Source organism: Garra rufa, chromosome 23 (genome assembly GCF_049309525.1).
Source record: "Garra rufa chromosome 23, GarRuf1.0, whole genome shotgun sequence".
NCBI classification, from domain to species: Eukaryota; Metazoa; Chordata; class Actinopteri; order Cypriniformes; family Cyprinidae; genus Garra; species Garra rufa.
The window spans coordinates 30,686,978-30,711,381 of NC_133383.1; the positions used below are offsets into that span (position 1 = coordinate 30,686,978).

Consider the following 24,404-nt stretch of genomic DNA (forward strand, 5'->3'; position numbering starts at 1 on the left):
TATATATTTAAGTTTTTTATATTTTTTATATATTTTACTATATATTAATGTTTATATTCTTTCTTTATATATCATGCTAGATTCAGAATGTAAGAATGCTAATGTCAAGCTAATCTTTAAAATATAGTTACTACCATTTGTGTGGAATTCACTCTCCACCTCACAGCATTACCTTCCTGTCATGGCCGACGCAGAGCTTCCTGTCATTTAAATTACACTAGTCTCTTTCTCTGGAAGAAAAACAGAAACCAGGTCTATAAATACACTACACAACAAGAGAGGCAACATATTCAAAGAAACTGCAAATATTTCAGAAAGCATAAACAACATTCGACCAAACCCTGTTGAAAAAAACTGCATATGCTGGTTAGGTAGGTTTTGATGCTGGGATGTTGGTTTTAGCTGGTTTATACTGGTCCTTATCTGGTTTATACTGGTCCTTAGCTGGTTTATACTGATCCTTAGCTGGTTTATACTTGTCCTTAGCTGGTTTAAGATGATCCTTAGCTGGTTTAAACTGATCCTTAGCTGGTTTATACTGGTCTTCAGCTGGTTTAAGCTGATCCTTAGCTGGTTTAAACTGATCCTTAGCTGGTTTATACTGGTCTTCAGCTGGTTTAAGCTGATCCTTAGCTGGTTTAAACTGATCCTTAGCTGGTTTATACTTGTCCTTAGCTGGTTTAAGCTGATCCTTAGCTGGTTTATACTGGTCCTTAGCTGGTTTAAGCTGATCCTTAGCTGGTTTATACTGGTCCTTAGCTGGTTTAAGCTGATCCTTAGCTGGTTTATACTGGTCCTTAGCTGGTTTAAACTGATCCTTAGCTGGTTTAAGCTGATCCTTAGCTGGTTTATACTGATCCTTAGCTGGTTTAAGATGATCCTTAGCTGGTTTAAACTGATCCTTAGCTGGTTTAAACTGATCCTTAGCTGGTTTAAGCTGATCCTTAGCTGGTTTAAGCTGATCCTTAGCTGGTTTAAACTGATCCTTAGCTGGTATATACTGATCCTTAGCTGGTTTAAACTGATCCTTAGCTGGTTTAAACTGATCCTTAGCTGGTTTAAACTGATCCTTAGCTGGTTTAAACTGATCCTTAGCTGGTTTAAACTGATCCTTAGCTGGTTTAAACTGATCCTTAGCTGGTTTAAACTGATCCTTAGCTGGTATATACTGATCCTTAGCTGGTTTAAACTGATCCTTAGCTGGTTTATACTGGTCCTTAGCTGGTTTATACTGGTCCTTAGCTGGTTTAAACTGATCCTTAGCTGGTTTAAGCTGATCCTTAGCTGGTTTAAGCTGATCCTTAGCTGTCATATGAGCAGGAGGGACCTGTTTAGGACCAGCACATGACCAGCATAAACCAGCTAAGGACCAGCATCCTAGCATGAAAACCTACCTAACCAGCATATGCAGTTTTTTTCAACAGGGTATGACACTTGAAAGGTAGCGTAACAAAGCTAATGACAAAATGTAATGATTACCTTAAACCAGTTGTTGAGAGTGAGTTTCTCCAGCTCAATCCGATGCCTTGGGTCACTCTGCAGACAACGGCAAATAAAATGACAGCATTCTGTGAAGAAAGAAGGAAGAGATGTCTGATTATTAGATTGAACTTCACACTTGATCTCTTTCTTTGTTCTGTTTTGTATGACTCACAGTTACAGCTTTACTGAAATATAGATCTCACCTTTTGACAAGCCATCTTTGCTCCAGATGTACTGATTGATCTGGTCCAGGTCTTGTCTCGTTGGAAATTGCCCAAGCAGCACTGTGAACAGGAGGATCCCGAGTGACCAAACCGTCGCTGGTTTCGCGTGGTACTCGCCGGTTATCAGATACTCGGGAGGACAGTACTGGTCTTCACCTGGAGGAAAGACATTGTTTACATTGATATCCATTGCTATGCAAGAAATGATTTGATTTGCAGAAGTGAATCCCATGCTGTGATGCTCTGAGAGCTCATTCGTACCAGTAAAGGACGTGTAAGCCGCGTCAGTGAGGATTTCCCCACGTTCAAAGTTGATCAGCTTGAGTGCGAGTGTCTCCGGGTTAATCAGGAAGCTTTCTGCCTTAATGTCGCGGTGAAACACTCCACGTCGGCAGCACTCTTGAACTGCGGTTGTTGCCTGACGCAAGATAACCCAAGCCAAATTCTCTTTAAAGTCCTCTGTTTGGCTGAGGACAAACCAGTCCAGTTTTTCAGAGGGCATGGGCCGCTCTATGACCATTACGTAGCGCTCAGGCTCCTCCTGCCAGTCCAGAAGCTGGACGATCTCGGGAACCCTGGGGCCTTGATTTGCTCGAATTAACACAGCGACCTCCAGTGGAACGGGTTCGGGATAACAGTCCTAGAAGAAAAACGGTCGTTATGATGGGTGTAGGACTTGAACAAGGACAAACTGTTGACAACTGAAAACTGAGGGAAAATAGAGAACAAAGACTACTTACAATCCTGACGAATTTCTTGTTCTTTTTGGAGACGAATTTCACTGCGACCTGTTGTGACAAAACACAAAAAAGGATTGTTGTAAGATTTAAGATACCTTGAAAGTGTTCAGAGTTCATATATTTCAGTTATTAGCCCCCTAATAAAAAAGTAATAGATTTAAAATGCATTTATTTTATACTAAGTATAGTTCAAGTCTATAACATTTTTACTGATGTATCGCTCAAGACTTAATGATATCAAAATTAATTAAACTTTATTTGGTGTACTAGTGCACAATGCACATTTCTTAATATTAAGCCTAAATATGTTTCAATGTCACTATTGATGAGGATTTTATGATCTTTCAATAATATGTGACCCTGGACCACAAAACCAGTCATAGGGGTCCATTTGTCGAAATTGAGATTTATACATCATCTGAAATCTGTGTGTGCAAAAAAAAATCAAAGTATTGAGAAAATCACTTATAAAGTTGTCCAAATGAAGTTCTTAGCAATGCATATTACTAATCAAAAACTTAAGTTTTAATATATTTACGGTAGGAAGTTTACAAAACCATTTCAAAATATACCAGTTTAGTATAATAAAAATACTGCAGGGTATTTGTTCATTAAGTACATAATATGTAAATACATTTGTAGTATACTTAGCATGAAATAAATGTATTTTAAATACATTTCACTATATTTATTTTTCACTAGGGCCTGAATAGACAAGTTTTATGAATTTAAATTTGATCTGATAGGTCAAGTGCTCTTAATAGTGAATATAAGACACTCTAAGATGACTTGTATGGATTAAAAGAGTACAATACAGGACAAACTACTTAATCAGATATTGCAATTATTAAAAAGTGGTACCTGAAGGCCATCATTCAAACGAGTCGCTGCATAAACCTTCCCAAAGCGAACAATGAGCTGAACACCCAGTTCATAGCTGCATGAACAAATGTCTGTTAAAAGATAAAAAAGACAAAATGTCAAGCAGTGACATCTAAAATTGATTCAGACTGAGACGCTACATTCAATAAGTGTGTTTTTATAAATTCAAGACGATTTAAGTGCACTGTAGCAGTCATAAAATGTTTAAGGTGTAAAATATACACTGTTACCTTACGGACATCTTGTTGAATGTTAAAAAAAGTTAATTTCCTTGTTATCATAACAATACCATAAAACAAAGTGCATTTTTAAATAAAGCATAAAGCATTAAACTGCTGATTAAAAGCTGATTTATGCCTGAATAAGAACAGACTTTGTCTTATAAGTATGTGTGTGTTGTGTGTTAGGCTTATGGTACCAAACTAACCAATAATTGTTGTCTCATCCATGCCTGCCATCTGAAACAAAAACAGAGATCACGTTTATTATCTAAACACAATATAAATACTGCATAGAAAGCAAATACACAACAAAGAGAGGCAACATAATTAGTAAAAGTAAAAAAAAAAAAAAGGAATTTTAAGGTAAAATATTTCAGAACATCTAAACATTACACGTATCATCTCTGAGTACATGTGACCCTGAACCACAAAACTTTGAATCTAAAAGCAAAATAATTACTTTTTCCATTGATGTATGGTTTGTTATGATAGGACAATATTTGTCTGACATACAACTATTTGAAAATCTACAATCTGAGGATGCAAAAAAATCTAAATATTGAGAAAATCACATTTAAAGTTGTCTAAATGAAGTTCTTAGCAATGCATATTACTAATCAAAAATTACATTTTAATATATTTACAATAGGAAATTTACAAAATGGAACATGATTTTTACTTAATATCCTAATGATTTTTGACATAAAAGAAAATCGATCATTTTGACCCATGCAATGTATTTTTGGCTATTGCTACAAATATACCTGTGCTACTTAAGACTGGTTTTGTGGTCCAGGGTCACATATGAGGATCGACTGATAGTTGCAGGATGTACCAAAAGGTAATGTAAGAAAACTTATGTCTATAATCTGATTTAATCTGCTCAAATACTTTAAAATCTTCAAAATGTATTTACCTTAAACCAGTTGTGGAAACTGAGTTTCTCCAATTCAAGTCGCTGTTTTGGATCACTCTGCAGACAGGAGGACATAAAATGGCAGCATTCTGAGAAAAAAAGAATGATCCAAACGACCATCTTTAATTAAGCCAAGCTATTAATAGGCTTCAGAATTGCAATTATTCAATGTTGAAATGTAGATCTCACCTTGGGAGAAGCCCTCTTTGGTCCAGATGTAATCATTGATCCTCCCCAGCTCTAGTCTGTCTGGAAGTTTCTTGCAAAGTATGATGAACATCATGAACCCGAGAGACCACACTGTCGCTGGCTTCCCGCGGTACTGGCCGGTCTTTATATGCTCAGGAGGACGGTACTCTCTTGTGCCTGGAAGAAAGAGATTTGTACATGTCTATTAACACTAGATATCCATTATCATGCAAGAGTCTGAGACCCACTAACCGTACAGCTCTGAAAGGATCAAACGTACCAACATAGAATCTGTAAGGCTCATCGGTGAGGATTTCACCACAACCAAAGTCAATCAGTTTGACTTCGAGCGTGTCCAGGGTGATCAGAAAGTTTTCCAGCTTAATGTCGCGGTGCAACACTCCTCGTCGGCAGCACGTTTGAGCCGCAGTCGTTGCCTGCCGCATGATCATCCGTACCAAATTCTCTTCAATGGGGCCGCCGTAGCTATTTAAAAAATCTAACAAGGACTGACAGGGAACGGGCCGCTCTAGGACCATCCTGTAGTGGTCATACTGTTCGTCCCAGTCCAGAAGCTGGATGATTTCAGGAACCCTAGAGCCTTGAGTTGCTCGGATTGACAGGGCGATCTCCAGCGGAACAGGTTTGAGATATCCGTCCTAGAGGAAAAACAGTTGTTATGATTCTGTAAACTGCAGACAATGAGAAACTGTTGAAAAATCATGAGAACAAAGACTACTTACGATACTGATGGATTTCGTGTTCCATTTGGAGGCAAATTTTACTGCCACCTGGTCAACAAAACAAAAATAAGATTCACAATTCGTTTCTGTGGAGAATCCATCTCATTTCAGCCATTAACCGTGAACATACATGCCGCTTTCATGTTTTAACAAGTCTGACAGGTTAAATGCTCTATGATACACTATGAAGCAAGCAGATGAGAGTGAAACAATTATAATTGTACAAAAATGATTAGCCAGCTATATAAATATTGTAAAAATTGGTACCGGAAGGCCATCTTTCAAACGGGTCGCAGCATAAACGGTTCCATAGCCTCCGTCACCCAGATGATAGCTCATTTCATAGCTTTCGAAATTGATTTCTGTGAAAAGATGAATGAGATGTATTGACATAATAGTGAAAACATAGTAAAAAAGTAATAGATTTAAAATGCATTTATTTTATAAAGTAAAGTTAAGTTCAAGTCTACTAACATTTAATATAAACTAATATAAAAATTGTAATCCAACTTTACTTGGAGTACTACTTGTGCACAATGCACTTTTGTAATATTAAGCCTAAAATATGTTTTAATGTTAAACTACTGATAAGGATTTTATTATCTTTAAATAATATCGGTCTTTAAATGCAAAATATTTAGTATAAGTACAATAGTTCCACTTTAGCACAATCAAATGCAATGCTTCTGCACAATTAAAGTGCATTAAGTACAAAATTAGTTGTACCAATTTAGCAGACTTCAAATATACCAGTTTAGTATACTAAAAGTACAATTGCAGGATATTTTTAAAGTACATAATATGTAAATGTATTTGTAGTATACTTAGCCTAGTATTTTAAATACATTTTAGTGTATTCATTTTTTTACTAGGGTATAAATATATAAATATAAATATTTAAAAAAATTGTCACACTAAGATTTAACTTAAAATTTGAAATCTTGTGAAATGTTAAAATTGTTTTCATGTTATTTATTTAACTACTAAGCCAATTTAAAGCATCAATTGACCTTATGCACGGAGCGTTCTTTAGAACTTCCGCATAAAGATAAGCCAGCTCGTAAACTTCCGTTGAAGCTCATTTTATATGTGCTATATATTAGGTGGACATTCTTGAGACTGATCTAGTGCCTCGTTCTTATCAGAAACTAAGAAAAATTATAATTGCAACATTATAAACAATGTTAGCGGCATGAACATTCAGTTTCATATTATTTAACAACATATAATTTAAATGCGGAGCCTGGTAATCTCATACTTACCGTATCTGCATAGTTGTACATTAAATGCTGACAGCTAAACACTATCATAACGTGTTTATGCTAACGTTAGCCAGCTATCATATTTCTCTTCAAGGACATCTTAATCGTATTCTTGATAATCACTAACTTGCCTTCGTAGTCATGAACACATTTTTAAAAGATTGCAATATTTCAAAGCCTTTATTATTTTCTAACTCTACAGCTGTGAAATAAAATGTACTTCAAGGACTCACTTTTCATTCATAAAAAGGGCATCGGAAAAAATGACTTCACGGAAAACAACGTCTATTTTTGGCTAAAATAATATGAAATTACCCCATATAACCAATAGATGGCAGCAGAGGATTGTTTATTATGCAGCTGTCTCTCCCTATATTTTTCAAGACGTCTTGCTTTCGATTTATTATAAAATACTAGTATAATAAATTGTAGTACTTTTACCTTTTACTTTTATAGTATAGCAAGTGCAGAAAGTCATTAAGCTCACACACAAACAGCCTATAAGGGTGAATTATGTAAATACTAATATATAGTTCACTACAAACACGTTAAATATTTATGGTATAATAATTAAAAAATGCACTAATTATGAAACGATAGGAATTTGAAATATTTTATTAAATTGAATAACTACATCTTTTAAGTTTTATCTTGAACTGTAAAATCTATCAAATAGCCTATATTTAACCAACACAAACTTGTTACTGCTGTAGTTTTGTTATCTGAATTTAGTCTGAATCATTTCAGCTCTTTTTTGACATCAGTTTGTCAGCTGTTTGGTCCGGTTATTACTGTCAATCATAGCAATGAATCGCGCATATTTAGCCGATTTACTCGCGAATTTTTTTAAACTGGCATTTGTCATTCTTGAAACGGTATACTTGGACATTTGGTCCTCTTAGAGAAACAACACTTTTCTAAGATTGTGAATCGATTATGTAGAGAAAACGAGCAAAGTACGCTCATATTACGGTAGAGTACAGTTGAACGGAAATGACTTAGCTGGCTTGACTAAACAAGGAAGTTATCCGTGCATATGGTCAATTGTCTGTGTGTTTCGGGTTGTGTTAGAGTTATAGTAGCAAGCTTACCAATAATGTTTGAATTCTTTTTCTGCAGCTGGTTGGACTGAGGTGAAACTGATGCGTCCTCTGTCTCACAGACTGCAGGTTGAGGGACAGCAACATTATACTCAGCACTGAATAGAGCCAGAAGAGCCTCATCCTCACTTTTGGGCTCAGCGTAGAATTCAGCTGGAGGAGCCACATCCTCACTGTCAGTCGTGGCACTGATTGTAGTTTGGGGGAGGTCAACCCTACAGTCTGGCGTGGCACAGACTGTAGTTTCTAGGACGTCAACACTACAGTCTGGTACGACAAAGACTGTAGTTTCTGGGACGTCAACAGTTTTTGGGACGTCAACACTACAGCCTGGCGCGGCACAAACTGTAGTTTCTGGGATGTCAACACTACAGTCTGGCGCGGCACAGACTGTAGTTTCTGGGATGTCAACACTACAATCTGGCGTGGCACAGACTGTAGTTTCTGGGATGTCAACACTACAGTCTGGCGCGGCACAAACTGTAGTTTCTGGGATGTCAACACTACAGTCTGGCGCGGCACAAACTGTAGTTTCTGGGATGTCAACACTACAGTCTGGCGCGGCACAGACTGTAGTTTCTGGGATGTCAACACTACAATCTGGCGTGGCACAGACTGTAGTTTCTGGGATGTCAACACTACAGTCTGGCGCGGCACAAACTGTAGTTTCTGGGATGTCAACACTACAGTCTGGCGCGGCACAAACTGTAGTTTCTGGGATGTCAACACTACAATCTGGCGCGGCACAGACTGTAGTTTCTGGGATGTCAACACTACAATCTGGCGCGGCACAGACTGTAGTTTCTGGGATGTCAACACTACAGTCTGGCGCGGCACAGACTGTAGTTTCTGGGATGTCAACACTACAGTCTGGCGCGGCACAGACTGTAGTTTCTGGGATGTCAACACTACAATCTGGCGCGGCACAGACTGTAGTTTCTGGGATGTCAACACTACAGTCTGGCGCGGCACAGACTGTAGTTTCTAGGATGTCAACACTACAATCTGGCGTGGCACAAACTGTAGTTTCTGGGATGTCAACACTACAGTCTGGCGCGGCACAGACTGTAGTTTCTGGGATGTCAACACTACAGTCTGGCGCGGCACAAACTGTAGTTTCTGGGATGTCAACATTACAGTCTGGCGCGGCACAAACTGTAGTTTCTGGGATGTCAACACTACAGTCTGGCGCGGCACAGACTGTAGTTTCTAGGATGTCAACACTACAATCTGGCGCGGCACAGACTGTAGTTTTTGGGATGTCAACACTACAGTCTGGCGCGGCACAAACTGTAGTTTCTGGGATGTCAACACTACAGTCTGGCGCGGCACAGACTGTAGTTTCTAGGATGTCAACACTACAATCTGGCGCGGCACAGACTGTAGTTTTTGGGATGTCAACACTACAGTCTGGCGCGGCACAAACTGTAGTTTCTGGGATGTCAACACTACAGTCTGGCGCGGCACAGACTGTAGTTTCTGGGATGTCAACAGTTTTTGGGACGTCAACACTACAGTCTGGTGCGGCACAGACTGTAGTTTCTGGGATGTCAACACTACAGTCTGGCGCGGCACAGACTGTAGTTTCTGGGATGTCAACACTACAATCTGGCGCGGCACAGACTGTAGTTTCTGGGATGTCAACACTACAATCTGGCGCGGCACAGACTGTAGTTTCTAGGATGTCAACACTACAGTCTGGCGCGGCACAGACTGTAGTTTTTGGGATGTCAACACTACAGCCTGGCGCGGCACAGACTGTAGTTTCTGGGATGTCAACAGTTTTTGGGACGTCAACACTACAGTCTGGTGCGGCACAGACTGTAGTTTCTGGGATGTCAACACTACAGTCTGGCGCGGCACAGACTGTAGTTTCTGGGATGTCAACACTACAATCTGGCGTGGCACAGACTGTAGTTTCTGGGATGTCAACACTACAGTCTGGCGCGGCACAAACTGTAGTTTCTGGGATGTCAACACTACAGTCTGGCGCGGCACAAACTGTAGTTTCTGGGATGTCAACACTACAGTCTGGCGCGGCACAGACTGTAGTTTCTGGGATGTCAACACTACAATCTGGCGTGGCACAGACTGTAGTTTCTGGGATGTCAACACTACAGTCTGGCGCGGCACAAACTGTAGTTTCTGGGATGTCAACACTACAGTCTGGCGCGGCACAAACTGTAGTTTCTGGGATGTCAACACTACAATCTGGCGCGGCACAGACTGTAGTTTCTGGGATGTCAACACTACAATCTGGCGCGGCACAGACTGTAGTTTCTGGGATGTCAACACTACAGTCTGGCGCGGCACAGACTGTAGTTTCTGGGATGTCAACACTACAATCTGGCGCGGCACAGACTGTAGTTTCTGGGATGTCAACACTACAGTCTGGCGCGGCACAGACTGTAGTTTCTAGGATGTCAACACTACAATCTGGCGTGGCACAAACTGTAGTTTCTGGGATGTCAACACTACAGTCTGGCGCGGCACAGACTGTAGTTTCTGGGATGTCAACACTACAGTCTGGCGCGGCACAAACTGTAGTTTCTGGGATGTCAACATTACAGTCTGGCGCGGCACAAACTGTAGTTTCTGGGATGTCAACACTACAGTCTGGCGCGGCACAGACTGTAGTTTCTAGGATGTCAACACTACAATCTGGCGCGGCACAGACTGTAGTTTTTGGGATGTCAACACTACAGTCTGGCGCGGCACAAACTGTAGTTTCTGGGATGTCAACACTACAGTCTGGCGCGGCACAGACTGTAGTTTCTAGGATGTCAACACTACAATCTGGCGCGGCACAGACTGTAGTTTTTGGGATGTCAACACTACAGTCTGGCGCGGCACAAACTGTAGTTTCTGGGATGTCAACACTACAGTCTGGCGCGGCACAGACTGTAGTTTTTGGGATGTCAACACTACAGTCTGGTGCGGCACAGACTGTAGTTTCTGGGATGTCAACACTACAGTCTGGCGCGGCACAGACTGTAGTTTCTGGGATGTCAACACTACAATCTGGCGCGGCACAGACTGTAGTTTCTGGGATGTCAACACTACAATCTGGCGTGGCACAGACTGTAGTTTCTAGGATGTCAACACTACAGTCTGGCGCGGCACAGACTGTAGTTTCTGGGATGTCAACACTACAATCTGGCGCGGCACAGACTGTAGTTTCTAGGATGTCAACACTACAGTCTGGCGCGGCACAGACTGTAGTTTTTGGGATGTCAACACTACAGCCTGGCGCGGCACAGACTGTAGTTTCTGGGATGTCAACAGTTTTTGGGACGTCAACACTACAGTCTGGTGCGGCACAGACTGTAGTTTCTGGGATGTCAACACTACAGTCTGGCGCGGCACAGACTGTAGTTTCTGGGATGTCAACACTACAGTCTGGCGCGGCACAGACTGTAGTTTCTGGGATGTCAACACTACAATCTGGCGTGGCACAGACTGTAGTTTCTAGGATGTCAACACTACAGTCTGGCGTGGCACAGACTGTAGTTTCTAGGATGTCAACACTACAGTCTGGCGCGGCACAGACTGTAGTTTCTGGGACGTCAACAGTTTTTGGGACGTCAACACTACAGTCTGGCGCAACACAGACTGTAGTTTCTAGGATGTCAACAATTTTTGGGACGTCAACACTACAGCCTGGCACGGCACAGACTGTAGTTTCTGGAACATCAACAGTTTCTGGGACGTCAACACTACAGTCTGGCGCGGCACAGACTGTAGTTTCTGGGACGTCAACAGTTTTTGGGACGTCAACACTACAGCCTGGCGCGGCACAGACTGTAGTTTCTGGGACATCAACAGTTTCTGGGACGTCAACACTACAGCCTGGCGCGGCACAGACTGTAGTTTCTGGAACATCAACAGTTTCTGGGACGTCAACACTACAGTCTGGCGCGGCACAGACTGTAGTTTCTGGAACATCAACAGTTTCTGGGACGTCAACACTACAGTCTGGCGCGGCACAGACTGTAGTTTCTGGAACATCAACAGTTTCTGGGACGTCAACAGTTTTTGGGACGTCAACACTACAGTCTGGTGCGGCACAGACTGTAGTTTCTGGGATGTCAACACTACAGTCTGGCGCGGCACAGACTGTAGTTTCTGGGATGTCAACACTACAATCTGGCGCGGCACAGACTGTAGTTTCTGGGATGTCAACACTACAATCTGGCGTGGCACAGACTGTAGTTTCTAGGATGTCAACACTACAGTCTGGCGCGGCACAGACTGTAGTTTCTGGGATGTCAACACTACAATCTGGCGCGGCACAGACTGTAGTTTCTAGGATGTCAACACTACAGTCTGGCGCGGCACAGACTGTAGTTTTTGGGATGTCAACACTACAGCCTGGCGCGGCACAGACTGTAGTTTCTGGGATGTCAACAGTTTTTGGGACGTCAACACTACAGTCTGGTGCGGCACAGACTGTAGTTTCTGGGATGTCAACACTACAGTCTGGCGCGGCACAGACTGTAGTTTCTGGGATGTCAACACTACAGTCTGGCGCGGCACAGACTGTAGTTTCTGGGATGTCAACACTACAATCTGGCGTGGCACAGACTGTAGTTTCTAGGATGTCAACACTACAATCTGGCGTGGCACAGACTGTAGTTTCTGGGATGTCAACACTACAATCTGGCGTGGCACAGACTGTAGTTTCTAGGATGTCAACACTACAATCTGGCGCGGCACAGACTGTAGTTTCTGGGACGTCAACAGTTTTTGGGACGTCAACACTACAGTCTGGCGCAACACAGACTGTAGTTTCTAGGATGTCAACAATTTTTGGGACGTCAACACTACAGCCTGGCGCGGCACAGACTGTAGTTTCTGGGACGTCAACAGTTTTTGGGACGTCAACACTACAGCCTGGCACGGCACAGACTGTAGTTTCTGGAACATCAACAGTTTCTGGGACGTCAACACTACAGTCTGGCGCGGCACAGACTGTAGTTTCTGGGACGTCAACAGTTTTTGGGACGTCAACACTACAGCCTGGCGCGGCACAGACTGTAGTTTCTGGGACGTCAACAGTTTTTGGGACGTCAACACTACAGTCTGGCGCGGCACAGACAGTAGTTTCTGGAACATCAACAGTTTCTGGGACGTCAACACTACAGTCTGGCGCGGCACAGACAGTAGTTTCTGGAACATCAACAGTTTCTGGGACGTCAACACTACAGTCTGGCGCGGCACAGACAGTAGTTTCTGGAACATCAACAGTTTCTGGGACGTCAACACTACAGTCTGGCGCGGCACAGACAGTAGTTTCTGGAACATCAACAGTTTCTGGGACGTCAACACTACAGTCTGGCGCGGCACAGACAGTAGTTTCTGGAACATCAACAGTTTCTGGGACGTCAACACTACAGTCTGGCGCGGCACAGACTGTAGTTTCTGGAACATCAACAGTTTCTGGGACGTCAACACTACAGCCTGGCGCGGCACAGACTGTAGTTTCTGGAACATCAACAGTTTCTGGGACGTCAACACTACAGTCTGGCGCGGCACAGACTGTAGTTTCTGGAACATCAACAGTTTCTGGGACGTCAACACTATTGTCCAATGTGGCATGGACAGTCGTTTTTGGGACGTTGTTGACTCCACACTCAACAGTTGCATGGACTGGAGCTTGAGGGACGTCGACACTCAAGTCAGATGTAGCATGGACTGGAGTTGGAAGGGAGTCGTCCTTAAATTTAGACACAACACCGTCGAGAGCGTGAAGGACGTCGGCTCTCCATTCTGACAAATCACCAAGTACGTCTTGGAAGACGTTGTCACTCCAGTCATCACTGACTTGAGAGAGACTGGTGATTGGTTCTTCTGGTAAAAGGTCGACACACGGGTCACCGTCATCAACTTCTCGACCTAAAGGGGAAAAGACATGAACCAAAAGATTGTATTATTCAAATAACATTTATTAAAAATTGCATTAGCATATTAATAGATACTCATATTACTGCATCAACTACTGAACTATTAGAATTTACTCTTACTTCGACAGCCGTCATCGACGTCCACACACAATATGCTCATGTTTCATTGTTTTTTGCTTGTACCACAAGGAAAAATGTGTATTAAGAAACCCAATATTAAGTTACATTCACTTATATTGACTCGTATTGTTTAAATATTGCTTGACTAGATCTTGACATCTTCCTTTCAGACATTAAATTAGTTATCATGTCATTACATTAAAGTTAAACGCAATGATTAAACGCGATGAATTTCAGTTTCTGTGTAAATGCATTTATTCATAAAAATGTGAATTTTAAGCTATGTACTGTCTGGCATCATGTGTTGAGTCATGTTTCTGAATTATGTAGTAAATTTTCGTTTTTAATTCTTGCTTATGCATATGTATGTTGTTTTGTGAGTTGCAGACGTTATAAAAGTGAACTTTAGCTGTGCCTCTAAATTCTTGAATGTGTCTCCAGAAAATACATTCGACATGTAAATAATTTTCGAGGGCTGTTCAGACTGCAGTGAATAAAATAAGTGTAATTTTGTCAAAACATGGACATTTCATTTACCATCAGAACTCCTCACAGGTGGAGCATCACTCTGGTCCACTTTTTCATCTTGACCTGAGTGGGTGTTGTTTTTTCTCCTTTCCCTCTGAATCAGAGCAATTACTCCGAGTAAAGTAAACAGTACCATTTTTAAAAATTAATGGTAGACTGCAATAAGAGAAAAGTTAGAAACAGTAAAACGAGCAACTAACTGCAAGCGATCTAGCGATTATGCAAAGCGAGCCGTCCTTCGAGTATATTACTGTGACGTTATAATCTCGTTAACATTCCACTGTTGCTATAGTAGCGTTGGTCAGCTGACACGTGAGTGGTCCGTTTCGCGTGATGGGCGGGGCTTCTGCGCGTTCGATTAATAACTGGTAGCTTTACTGCAGGAAGAGCAGAAATAAAACAGATTATTTAGGAAATTATCATAAAATGCGGTCTGTTTGGTGAATAAATGCTTTGCTATTATTCCTTGCTGATTTTCGTCGTTTACAGGTAAAGCTGGTCTAATATTTATTTACGAATTAACGTGCACTTTACTGATCGCCACTTCTATTCTCATTAAAAACCTCATAGATTGAACATAAGATGTGAAGATAGTGTATCCGTAAAAAATATGATCTTTTTCTATTTTTTTAAGGTTATTTACCATAGAAATAGTGTTGTTGAAGCCTTTTTTAGCTGTTGAAGAGCCACCTATGGTCCGACCTCCATTAAACTTTGCATGCTTGTTTAGAATCATCTGTTGCATGTTTTTCGTTTAGCATTTAAAGGCTTCCCTTACCAAAAAGAAGTATACTTCAAGTTTATTTTATCAAGTATACTAAAGTAAAGTTCAAGTACATTTTAAGTGTACTTAGTAAGTATACAAATATCAGTGTACCAGTAGTATACTTGTATGTGTACTATTTCAATACTCCTTGGGACTAAATTGGCCCAATTTCTAGTTTATAAAAGTATACTTTCAAGTATACTTTACTATAACAGTATTAAACTTTTAGTACACAACTAGTTTATATCTATGTTTTCTGTTTGTTCTGCAAGTATACAAAAAGTGAACGTATAGGTATACTGATAGTTTACTAATTAAATACTTTTTTATGCATAATTTGTACACATTGAAGTATTATTCTTAGTGAAATATTAGTTTAGTAGTTTTATACTGCAAGTATAATCATAAGTTTTCTTTAAGTGAACTTTATATTTTACATTAAGTATACTACTATATTCCTATTTTGGTATTAATTTGTATTTTTTTTTGTATGTGAATATCTGAGCATACAAAAAATTAAAAGAAAGAACAGGGTATTTGATTGTAAACGAAAAAATCTAGCTTTATGCATTCTTTTTTATAAACACTTGAATGCTGGTTTCATAAATAAAAAATAAATAAATAAACAACATTTTGAACAAAAAGAATATTCATGATAATCAAAACGTAGATGGAGTTGATCAACAGTGTCCATCAGAGCGGAAAAAGACCACTTAAAATCACATATCATATTTTTATTTACCTTTCTTAGTGTAAATAGCTCTAATAATGGCACTTGATGTGTCAGCTATGGCCAGATGTCCATTAAAGTTTTTTATGCTTGTGTAAAATCATGTCACACAATAAATTTGAGTTTAAATGTAATAATGATGATTTTACAATATGAGTACAATAATCCAATGAGTGATCCTTTGCTGCCATCTAGTGGTTATAATGTCAATTTAGAAAAATTTAGCATATATATTATAGTGTTTTTAAACTTTATACCCATTAAAGTGTCAAGTTTTGTCCAATCTCCATAAAAGGTAGCATGCTTGTTTAGAATCATTTAAAGCATGAGTTTTGCATTGTGAATGCATTTGCATTTGTGAAGTTTTTGAGTTTTCGTTTAGGATTTCCAGGCTTTTGGGTACACTAGATCAAGACCATATTGTAAAATGGCCCTGGTATAACTGGAAATGCCAAAAACTCCAAATGCAAAAGAATTGTGCTGCAGTGGTTTTATTGAAAGTTTTACTGAGGTTTTTGAGTTAAAAACCTAGGAGTAGTTTTTCTTAATTAATGTAAAATATTTAAAGAACAATTTAATTTACCACAGTGATCCTGGAGGCAAAGTTGTTCAGAATGAGGAGACTGATCATATGATCTGAAGATCTAGTGTATCCGTGAATATATTAACTTTTTTTCTGCAATTTGAGGTAATTTACCATAGAAATAGTGTTTTTGAAGCCTTTTTCATGCTATAGCGTCACCTATGGTCTGACCTCCATGTAGCTTTGCATTCTTTAGAAGCATCTTTTGCATGTGCTCACCTAGTTTGGCTAAGTTTTTCATTTCAGATTTATAGGCTTGGACAAGCCCACTTTTCTAAACAACTCTTTTATAGCTACGCAAAGAGGAAAATTTAACATTGATCTAGAGAATCCAAAAAATTGTGCTGCAGTGCATATTATATTGAGATTGAGCAAAAAAAATCTATGACTAGTTTTCAAAAGTAGTTATTTTATTTTAGTTTTAGTTTATTTTAGTAGTTATTTTACATTTTTTTTTACATTATCAAGAATATTCACCAGTCTGACCAAAGCCCTTCTGCATCAGTTGTTCAGTTTGGCCAGGAGGCCAGCTCTAGGAAGAGTCCTGGTTGTTTCAGACTATTTCCATTTAGGGTAATGAAGACTACATTAATTTGTGAACCTTCAATGCAGCAGATTTTTTTCGGAACTCTTCCCCAGATGTGTGGCTTGATGCAGTCCTGCTTTTGAGCTTTACAGACAGTTTTTTTTTTCACCTCAGGGCTTGGTTTTTGCTCTGATATGGATCTTCAGCTGTTAGATCTTGTATTAAGATGTGTGTGCCTTTCCAAATCAAAACGTTCACTCGAAGTGTAATAACATCTACAAGCAAAATGAATGCTCCTGAGCTAAATTTCAACTGTTCCAGATAAGGGTATGAATACTTATGCAATGGTAACATTTCAGTTTATTTTTTTATTTGTTTATTTTAAATTTGCAAACATGTTTTTTGCTTTGCCATTATGGTGTATGAATGTAGATTGATGTAAAAATATAATATATTTAAATATACAAATTTAATATATATTGTATAAGTTGTATATTTAATAGTTTTACAATATTTCACAATCAATACGATTTAATAAACAATAATATAAAAGAAAAAATATATATATTTGTTATTGATATATTTTATCATTTGTTGTATAAAATGTATATTTAATAATTTCGCAATATTTTTTGTTTAACAATAATATAATATAAATACATAATATAGAAAAAAATATATATAATTTGTATATATAAAATGTATATTTAATAGTTTCAAAATCAATACCTCTTTATTAAACAATAATACAATATAAATATATATCATATATAAAATAATAATATATATTTAAATATACAAATCTAATATATAGTGTATACATTGTATATTTAATAGCTATATTAATTAAAATATTATTTGTTATCGATATATTTTATTATTTGTTATATAAAATGTATATTTAATAGTTTCACAATATTTCACAATCAATACCTTTTTGTTAATATAATATAAATATATAATATAGAAAAGAAATATTAAAATATATATATATATATGTATGTATGTATATTTGATTATTTGTTATATAAAATGTATATGTAATAGTGTCACAATATTTCACAATCAATATTGTTTCATAAAAATATTTCACAATTTTATTATTTAATATAAATAAAATATTATAAATATATTGTAATATATAAATATAATACATATATTATTTCACAATCAATGCAATGCAATTTTATTAAACAATAATTAAACAATATATATGCTATTATTTGTTATATACTGTAAAATGCATTATATGTTTAATAGTTTTACAGTATTTGATACATGATTTCTCCGCCAGACATTTACATATCTTTCCCATTTAAATCACTAAAACATTTTCCAGGAAACCTCATGTACTTTTCACCTAAAACTTATTTGACTCATTTGCCACTTGATGTGAAAAAGTAATCTACAGCAGTTTACTATAAAACAACAATGTAACAAAATGTGAACTGTACCATATTTTTGTGTTAAATGTGTATCCAGAAGCGAGATAAATCTCATAAAACTGCTTTAAGAACATTCAGAGATGCCCTTGTTTTTGAATTGTAAGAGTAGTCACATTGTAGGAGCGTCAGCCAAATGTTCTGAAATGGACAGGATTTTGTCAGAGGCTAAGGAAAGTGGTTAGTGGTTAGTTTTGCTTTTATTCTCAAGACAGTTTCTTTTTTCTCTTCCACAGACACTGTGATAAAGCAGAAATTCAAACCCAGAAAATGCAACGAGTCGTACTCAAACGAAAGCGACCCTCCACTCGAAGAATGAAGATGATGACATTCTGTCTTGGTTCAACCTTTTGCAAGCAAGTTGATTTATTCACTTCTACACCTTTTATTTATTTTTTTGCAATAAGAAGAGAGCGTGTGTATTTTAAACCTCATTTTTTTATTATTATTTTGCACTATTCATTTTGCACTGTATGTTTAATTGAGTGATAAATTGCTGTCATATTTGCACAAACATTTGAAATGAAATTTAAAGAAGCACAATTAAATTAAACTAAAGCTACTTGAAGTGATGTTATTCTGACATCTAAGTATAAAATATACTGCACTTAGCTTAAAAAGAAACACATACAGTACATGCACAGTAAGTAGTACAGTACAATTAAAATATGGTAAGTGCATCAAAAAAGTAACTTAAGTATATTTTTCTATTTTTACATTTCTAGATTTCATCTATTAGAATTATTTGTGCATTTGTCACAAGACAAGACTATTTAAATGTGTAAAATATACACTTTCACTACCAATATATACCAATTTAAATTAAATCTTGTTAAATCTTGAAATAAGTTCATAAATTTCTGTAAGTCCTATTTGAGTTACTTTTTCCTTTTTAAAACCCTTGTATTTGCTATTCTCAGCTCTGTCTGTTTTCTCTTTAATGTGTTTTGTTTGTGTTGTGGTTCACACAAGACGTATTCTCCTCATCGTTTTCTCCAGCAGGACTCCCAGATCTCTTCTTTCTGTGTTCAGCTCCTCACAGACTCTTCTGGTCATCTCTTTCCAGCAAGTGCTTTACTTCATTCCAGTCTGTCTGCCCTCTGCAGCGCCCCCTGGGTGGTTTTCCAGCTTTACTGTTCTTTTCTTTTGGCTTTAGCATCTTGGTTATCAAATGAACTGGTTGACTTGAATCTCTCAATCTCTGGCTTCTCATTTAGACACTGGACAGTCTTGTCTCTCCTCCCTAATACACCCAAAGTCGGGCCAGCCCGAGCCAGTAAGGACAGTCTGCCTCTTCCAGGGGAGGGAGAGAAAGGATCTGCTGGAGGAGTTTACAGGGGTTTGGCTCTCTGATGAAGCTGCCTATGTAAACGTTCACAAATGTGGCCATGAGAAACTGGCAGTCAAAGCGTTCCATGAAACCACCGTGTCCTGGAATGGTGTTAGCGAAGTCCTTAATTCGAAAGGCCCTTTAGAAGCTACTGGCGAAAAAGCCACCAAATGGTCCCATGATGTAGGCAAAGCTGGACCTTTGCTGTCTATGCAGGGTCAGAGAGTTCTCAGATTTCATCAAAAATATCTTAATTTGTGTTCCTAATGCGAATGAAGGTCTTACGAGTTCGAAACGACATGTGAGTGAGTAATTAATGACAGAATTTTCATTTTTGGGTGAACTACCTCTGTAAATAAGTGATTGTTTTAATTAGTGATTTAATTGCAAACAAACCGGGTCTGCAGCAGCAGCCAAGCATTTCTGGATCAGTCCCTCAAAAGTAGTCTTCAGAACCATGTGCTCCTCAGGGATTGGCTTTTAGTAATCCTCTCAGTCGGTATTGTATATTATGATATTTGTGATATTTATTAATTATTAACCTTGGCACTGTGCATTATGGCCAAACATCTCCATATTGTTTTGTAGCCACAGGACCTGGGCACCTCACAGTCATTGAGTCGAACGTGAACTCCTCTGTATATCAAAGTATTCTAGAGTCAAATGTGAGGGCATCTGTCTGACAGCTAAAGCTTTGCCAAAATTAGGTCATGCAGCAGGACAATGATCTTAAGCACACCAGCAAATCTACAACAGAACGGCTGAAAAGAAAAGAATCAAGGTGTTGCAATAGTCCAAAGTCCAGAGCTCATCCTGACTCAAATGCTGTGGTGAGAGCTGTGCATAAGCAAATGCCCACAAACCTCAATAAACTTGAGCAACGTTATAAAGAAGACTGTTCCAGAATTTCTCAAGAATGATGTGAGAGACTGATAAAGTCACATGCTTCAAGTTTGTTATGATGGGAGTCTGGACGACAGAGGTGTGGATCCAAATGCTAGCTTTATTTAGAGATGAGGTCAAACAGGCGGGGTCAGAGACAGCAAACAGTAACATCAAAGAATAATCCAAGGCGTAATCCGAAAGACAGGCAAAATGGTCAGGGCAGGCGGCAAGGTTATAAAAAAAACAAGACAGTCCAAGATCAAAAAAACACAAAGGCAAGGCTAGGAAACAGGAACAAGGAACAATGGAAACACTAAGGCTAAACAACGATCAGCAAAACAGGGGGGAGGAGTGGCCTTATATATCAAACACAAGGGGTCACATGACAAAACTAACCAATGGGGAACGGACACATGGAACAGGGGAACCAATGAAAACATGACACAGACAAGGGTGAAACATGGTGGGTTGAGACAGCACAAGATACACAGAGTCCGTGCTGGAGTGCCCTCTAGTGGGGTTCATAGGCACTCCAGCTAGTGACTGTAACATAGCCCCCCCCTTAAGGAGTGGCTTCCAGACACTCCAAAGCAGAGCAGAGGTAGAACAGGGGAGCAGAGGAGGACCTAGGGCCTGAGGCAGGACCGGCAAATCAGAGAGCCAGGGCGGAGCCGGCAAGACGTAGAGAGCTGATAACCCCCACAGCAGGGGGAGCGGAAGTAAAGATACCCATGCTGGAGTCAACAACCAGCAGAGCCAAGCAGAAGCCTTCCAAGGCGGAGCAGGGGCCTGCCAGGGTGGCGCAGACAGAGCAGAAGCCCGCCAGGGTGGCGCAGACGGAGCAGGAGCCCAACAGGGCTGTGCAGATGGAGCAGGAGCCCACCAGAGTGGAATAGATAGAGCAGGAGCCCAACAGGGTGGCGCAGACAGAGCAGGGAATTCCGCCATGGTAAGAGGCACTGGCGCAGCGGACTCGTGGACTGACAAGGCCTCTGGATCAGACTCGTAGGCAGATGAGGTCTCTGGAGCACAGTGTGCAGGCCACACACTTAAAATGGCGATGGCCATCATGGGCAGTGCGGTGGTTAATGGGATGCACACCAGGCCTGAGGGTGTAAGGCTTGGGAACGAAGGCTCTGCGTAGCTAGGGATGCCTGCAGCCTGTACTGACATCAGAGGAGTGTCCATCACACTGGCGATCAAGAAATGCCGTGGTTCTGGCAGATCGGATGAGACGTGACTTGGCTCTGGACGCTCGGGCGAGACGTGACTTGGCTCTGGACACTTGGGCAAGACGTGACTTGGCTTTAGTGAAACAGCTGTGACTTGACTCGGCTTTGAGGGAGCAGCTGTGACTTGACTTAGCTTTGAGGGAACAGCTATGACTTGACTTGGCTTTGGCTTTGAGGGAGCAGCTGTGGCTTGACTTGGCTTTGAGGGAACAGCTGTGGCTTGGCTTGACGTTGGAGAAGCAGCTGTGGCTTGACTTGGCTTTGAAGGAACAGCTGCGACTTGACTTGACCTTGCTGGGACAGCTGCAACTTGGCTTGACTTAGCTGGAACAGCAGTGGCTTGGCATGATTCAGGAGGTGCTGCTGTGTCTTGACTTGACTCTGAAGGAACAGCTGCAACTGAACTTGGCCTTGAAAGTACACCTGCGACTTGACTTGGTACAGGGATCGCGGCTGTGACCTGACTTGACTTTGCAGGAACAGCAGCTGTGATGTGACTTGACTTAATAGGAACAGCAGCTGTAACTTGACTTGACTTGGCTGATGTGACGCTAGCAGGCACTGGCTTGGCTGATGTGGCGTGAGTGGGCGCTGGCTTGGTAGATGCTGTGATGTAAGGTGGCTGTAGCTTGACAGACATGGCGTGATCTGGTTCTGGAGCAGCAGACTCAATGTAGGCTGGTTCTGGCATCAGGATCGTGGCTTGGCATGGGTCCGGCGTGGCAGCCATCTTTGCGACAGGCTCTGGCACGGCAGCCATCTTTGCGATAGGCTCTGACGTGGCGGCCCTCTTGGCGACAGGCTCTGGCGAGGCGGCCATCTTGTGAACAGGCTCAGGGATGGTGGCCATCTTGTTAACAAGCTTTGAGATGGTGGCCATCTTGTGAGCAGGCTTTGGGATGGTGGCCATTTTTGCGACAGGCTCTGGGCTGGGACTTACTGTGGGAGGATGGTCCTCTTCCATGATTCCCACAGTAAATGGAGAGCCAAACATCTGCAGTGCCACATAAATGTACTGCTGTAGAGTCCAGTCAGGCTGGTGAAGCGGCATCAAAGAACTGAATGGCTCAGTAAGTCCACCACGAAAAAATATCATCAGGCATGTATCATCCATGGAAGTTGCATTAGCCAGTTCAATGAAATCCATGATATATTCCTCAATGGGACGCTCACCTTGACGGAGACGCATTAACTTGACTGATGAATTCATCTTAAGACAGGAGAAAGCCGCTGGATCCGGGTTTGGCTGGTCCAAATGTTAGCTTTATTTAGAGACAAGGTCAAACAGGCCGGGTCAGCGACAGCAAACAGTAACATCAAAGAATAATCCAAGGTGTAATCCGAAAGACAGGCAAAATGGTCAGGGCAGGCAGCAAGGTTCAAAAAATGCAATACAGTCCAAGATCAAAAAAACACAAAGGCAAGGCTTGGAAACAGGAACAAAGAACAAGGAACAATGGAAACACTAAGGCTAAACAACGAACAGCAAAACAGGGGGGGAGGAGTGGCCTTATTTATCAAACACAAGGGGTCACATGACAAAACTAACCAATGGGGAACGGACACATAGAACAGGGGAACCAATGAAAACATGACACAGACAAGGGTGAAACATTGGTGGGTTGAGACAGCACAAGATACACAGAGTCCGTGCTGGAGTGCCCTCTAGTGAGGTTCATAGGCACTCCAGATAGTGACTGTAACAAAGTTATTGCTGCTAAAAGTGGATCTATAGGCATTTGACTCATAGGGTGTCCTAACTTTGTCACACATGGCCTTTTCCTCTTGGCTGTATTTTTCTTTAAATAAATAATGACACTGTGTGATATGTCATGTGATGATGTTTATCTGAGGATTTATTTTCCAAATTATAAGACCTGCCAAGGACCAGATAATTTTTCATTATGTCCTGATACAGAAAACCATGAAATTCAATAGGGTGTCCTAACTTATTCACATGACTGTATATGGATTCATATCATCATGTGACAACGATAATATCGAGGCAATTTTGCTATCGAAATACCACAATATTGCTATTATCATTACATTCTTAGATGTGAACTTTCATTTCCACGTAATCAGCAGGATTTTGTCATGATTTACCAGGACTGAATATTTAAGTGTGATCTATCTCTTTGTCTTTTACAGATACGCCTGAATCATCGTTCTCATCATCTCATCATTTTTTCAGATCGACCTAAATGAAGACTGCAGGTCTATCTCTAAACATGCCAGATAAAATATACAGTATTTCTGCACAGATGATAATTCTCAAATCGGAATCTATGAAGGTTCGGTGTGCATGTGATATAGCGATATATGATATTTGTTAATAAAAAAGATGTGAATGAATCCGTCTTATTTTCATAGCTATAATCAGCTATAAACAGTTTTACGATGACTTCCCACCTATCTTTTAGACAGGTCCCTGAGACGTTTTCTAATTATTTACCTCCTCCTGTGCCTTTTTCCTGTGGCATGCCTCAGGGTTTTATTTTAAGACCTATGTTTTTCTCACTGTATGTCTCAAATCAGTTACTCTACCAATACACATATGGCGTTATTTATGGTTCATTGCACCCTGATGTTAGCTCTTC

At 40.0% G+C, this 24,404-nt stretch overlaps 1 pseudogene; it reads right to left on the reverse strand.

The window, feature by feature from the left end:
- Positions 1-212: 212 nt before the first annotated feature.
- Positions 213-7,814, reverse strand: LOC141299005 (uncharacterized; annotated as a pseudogene).
- Between the last annotated feature and the right edge of the window lie 16,590 nt (positions 7,815-24,404).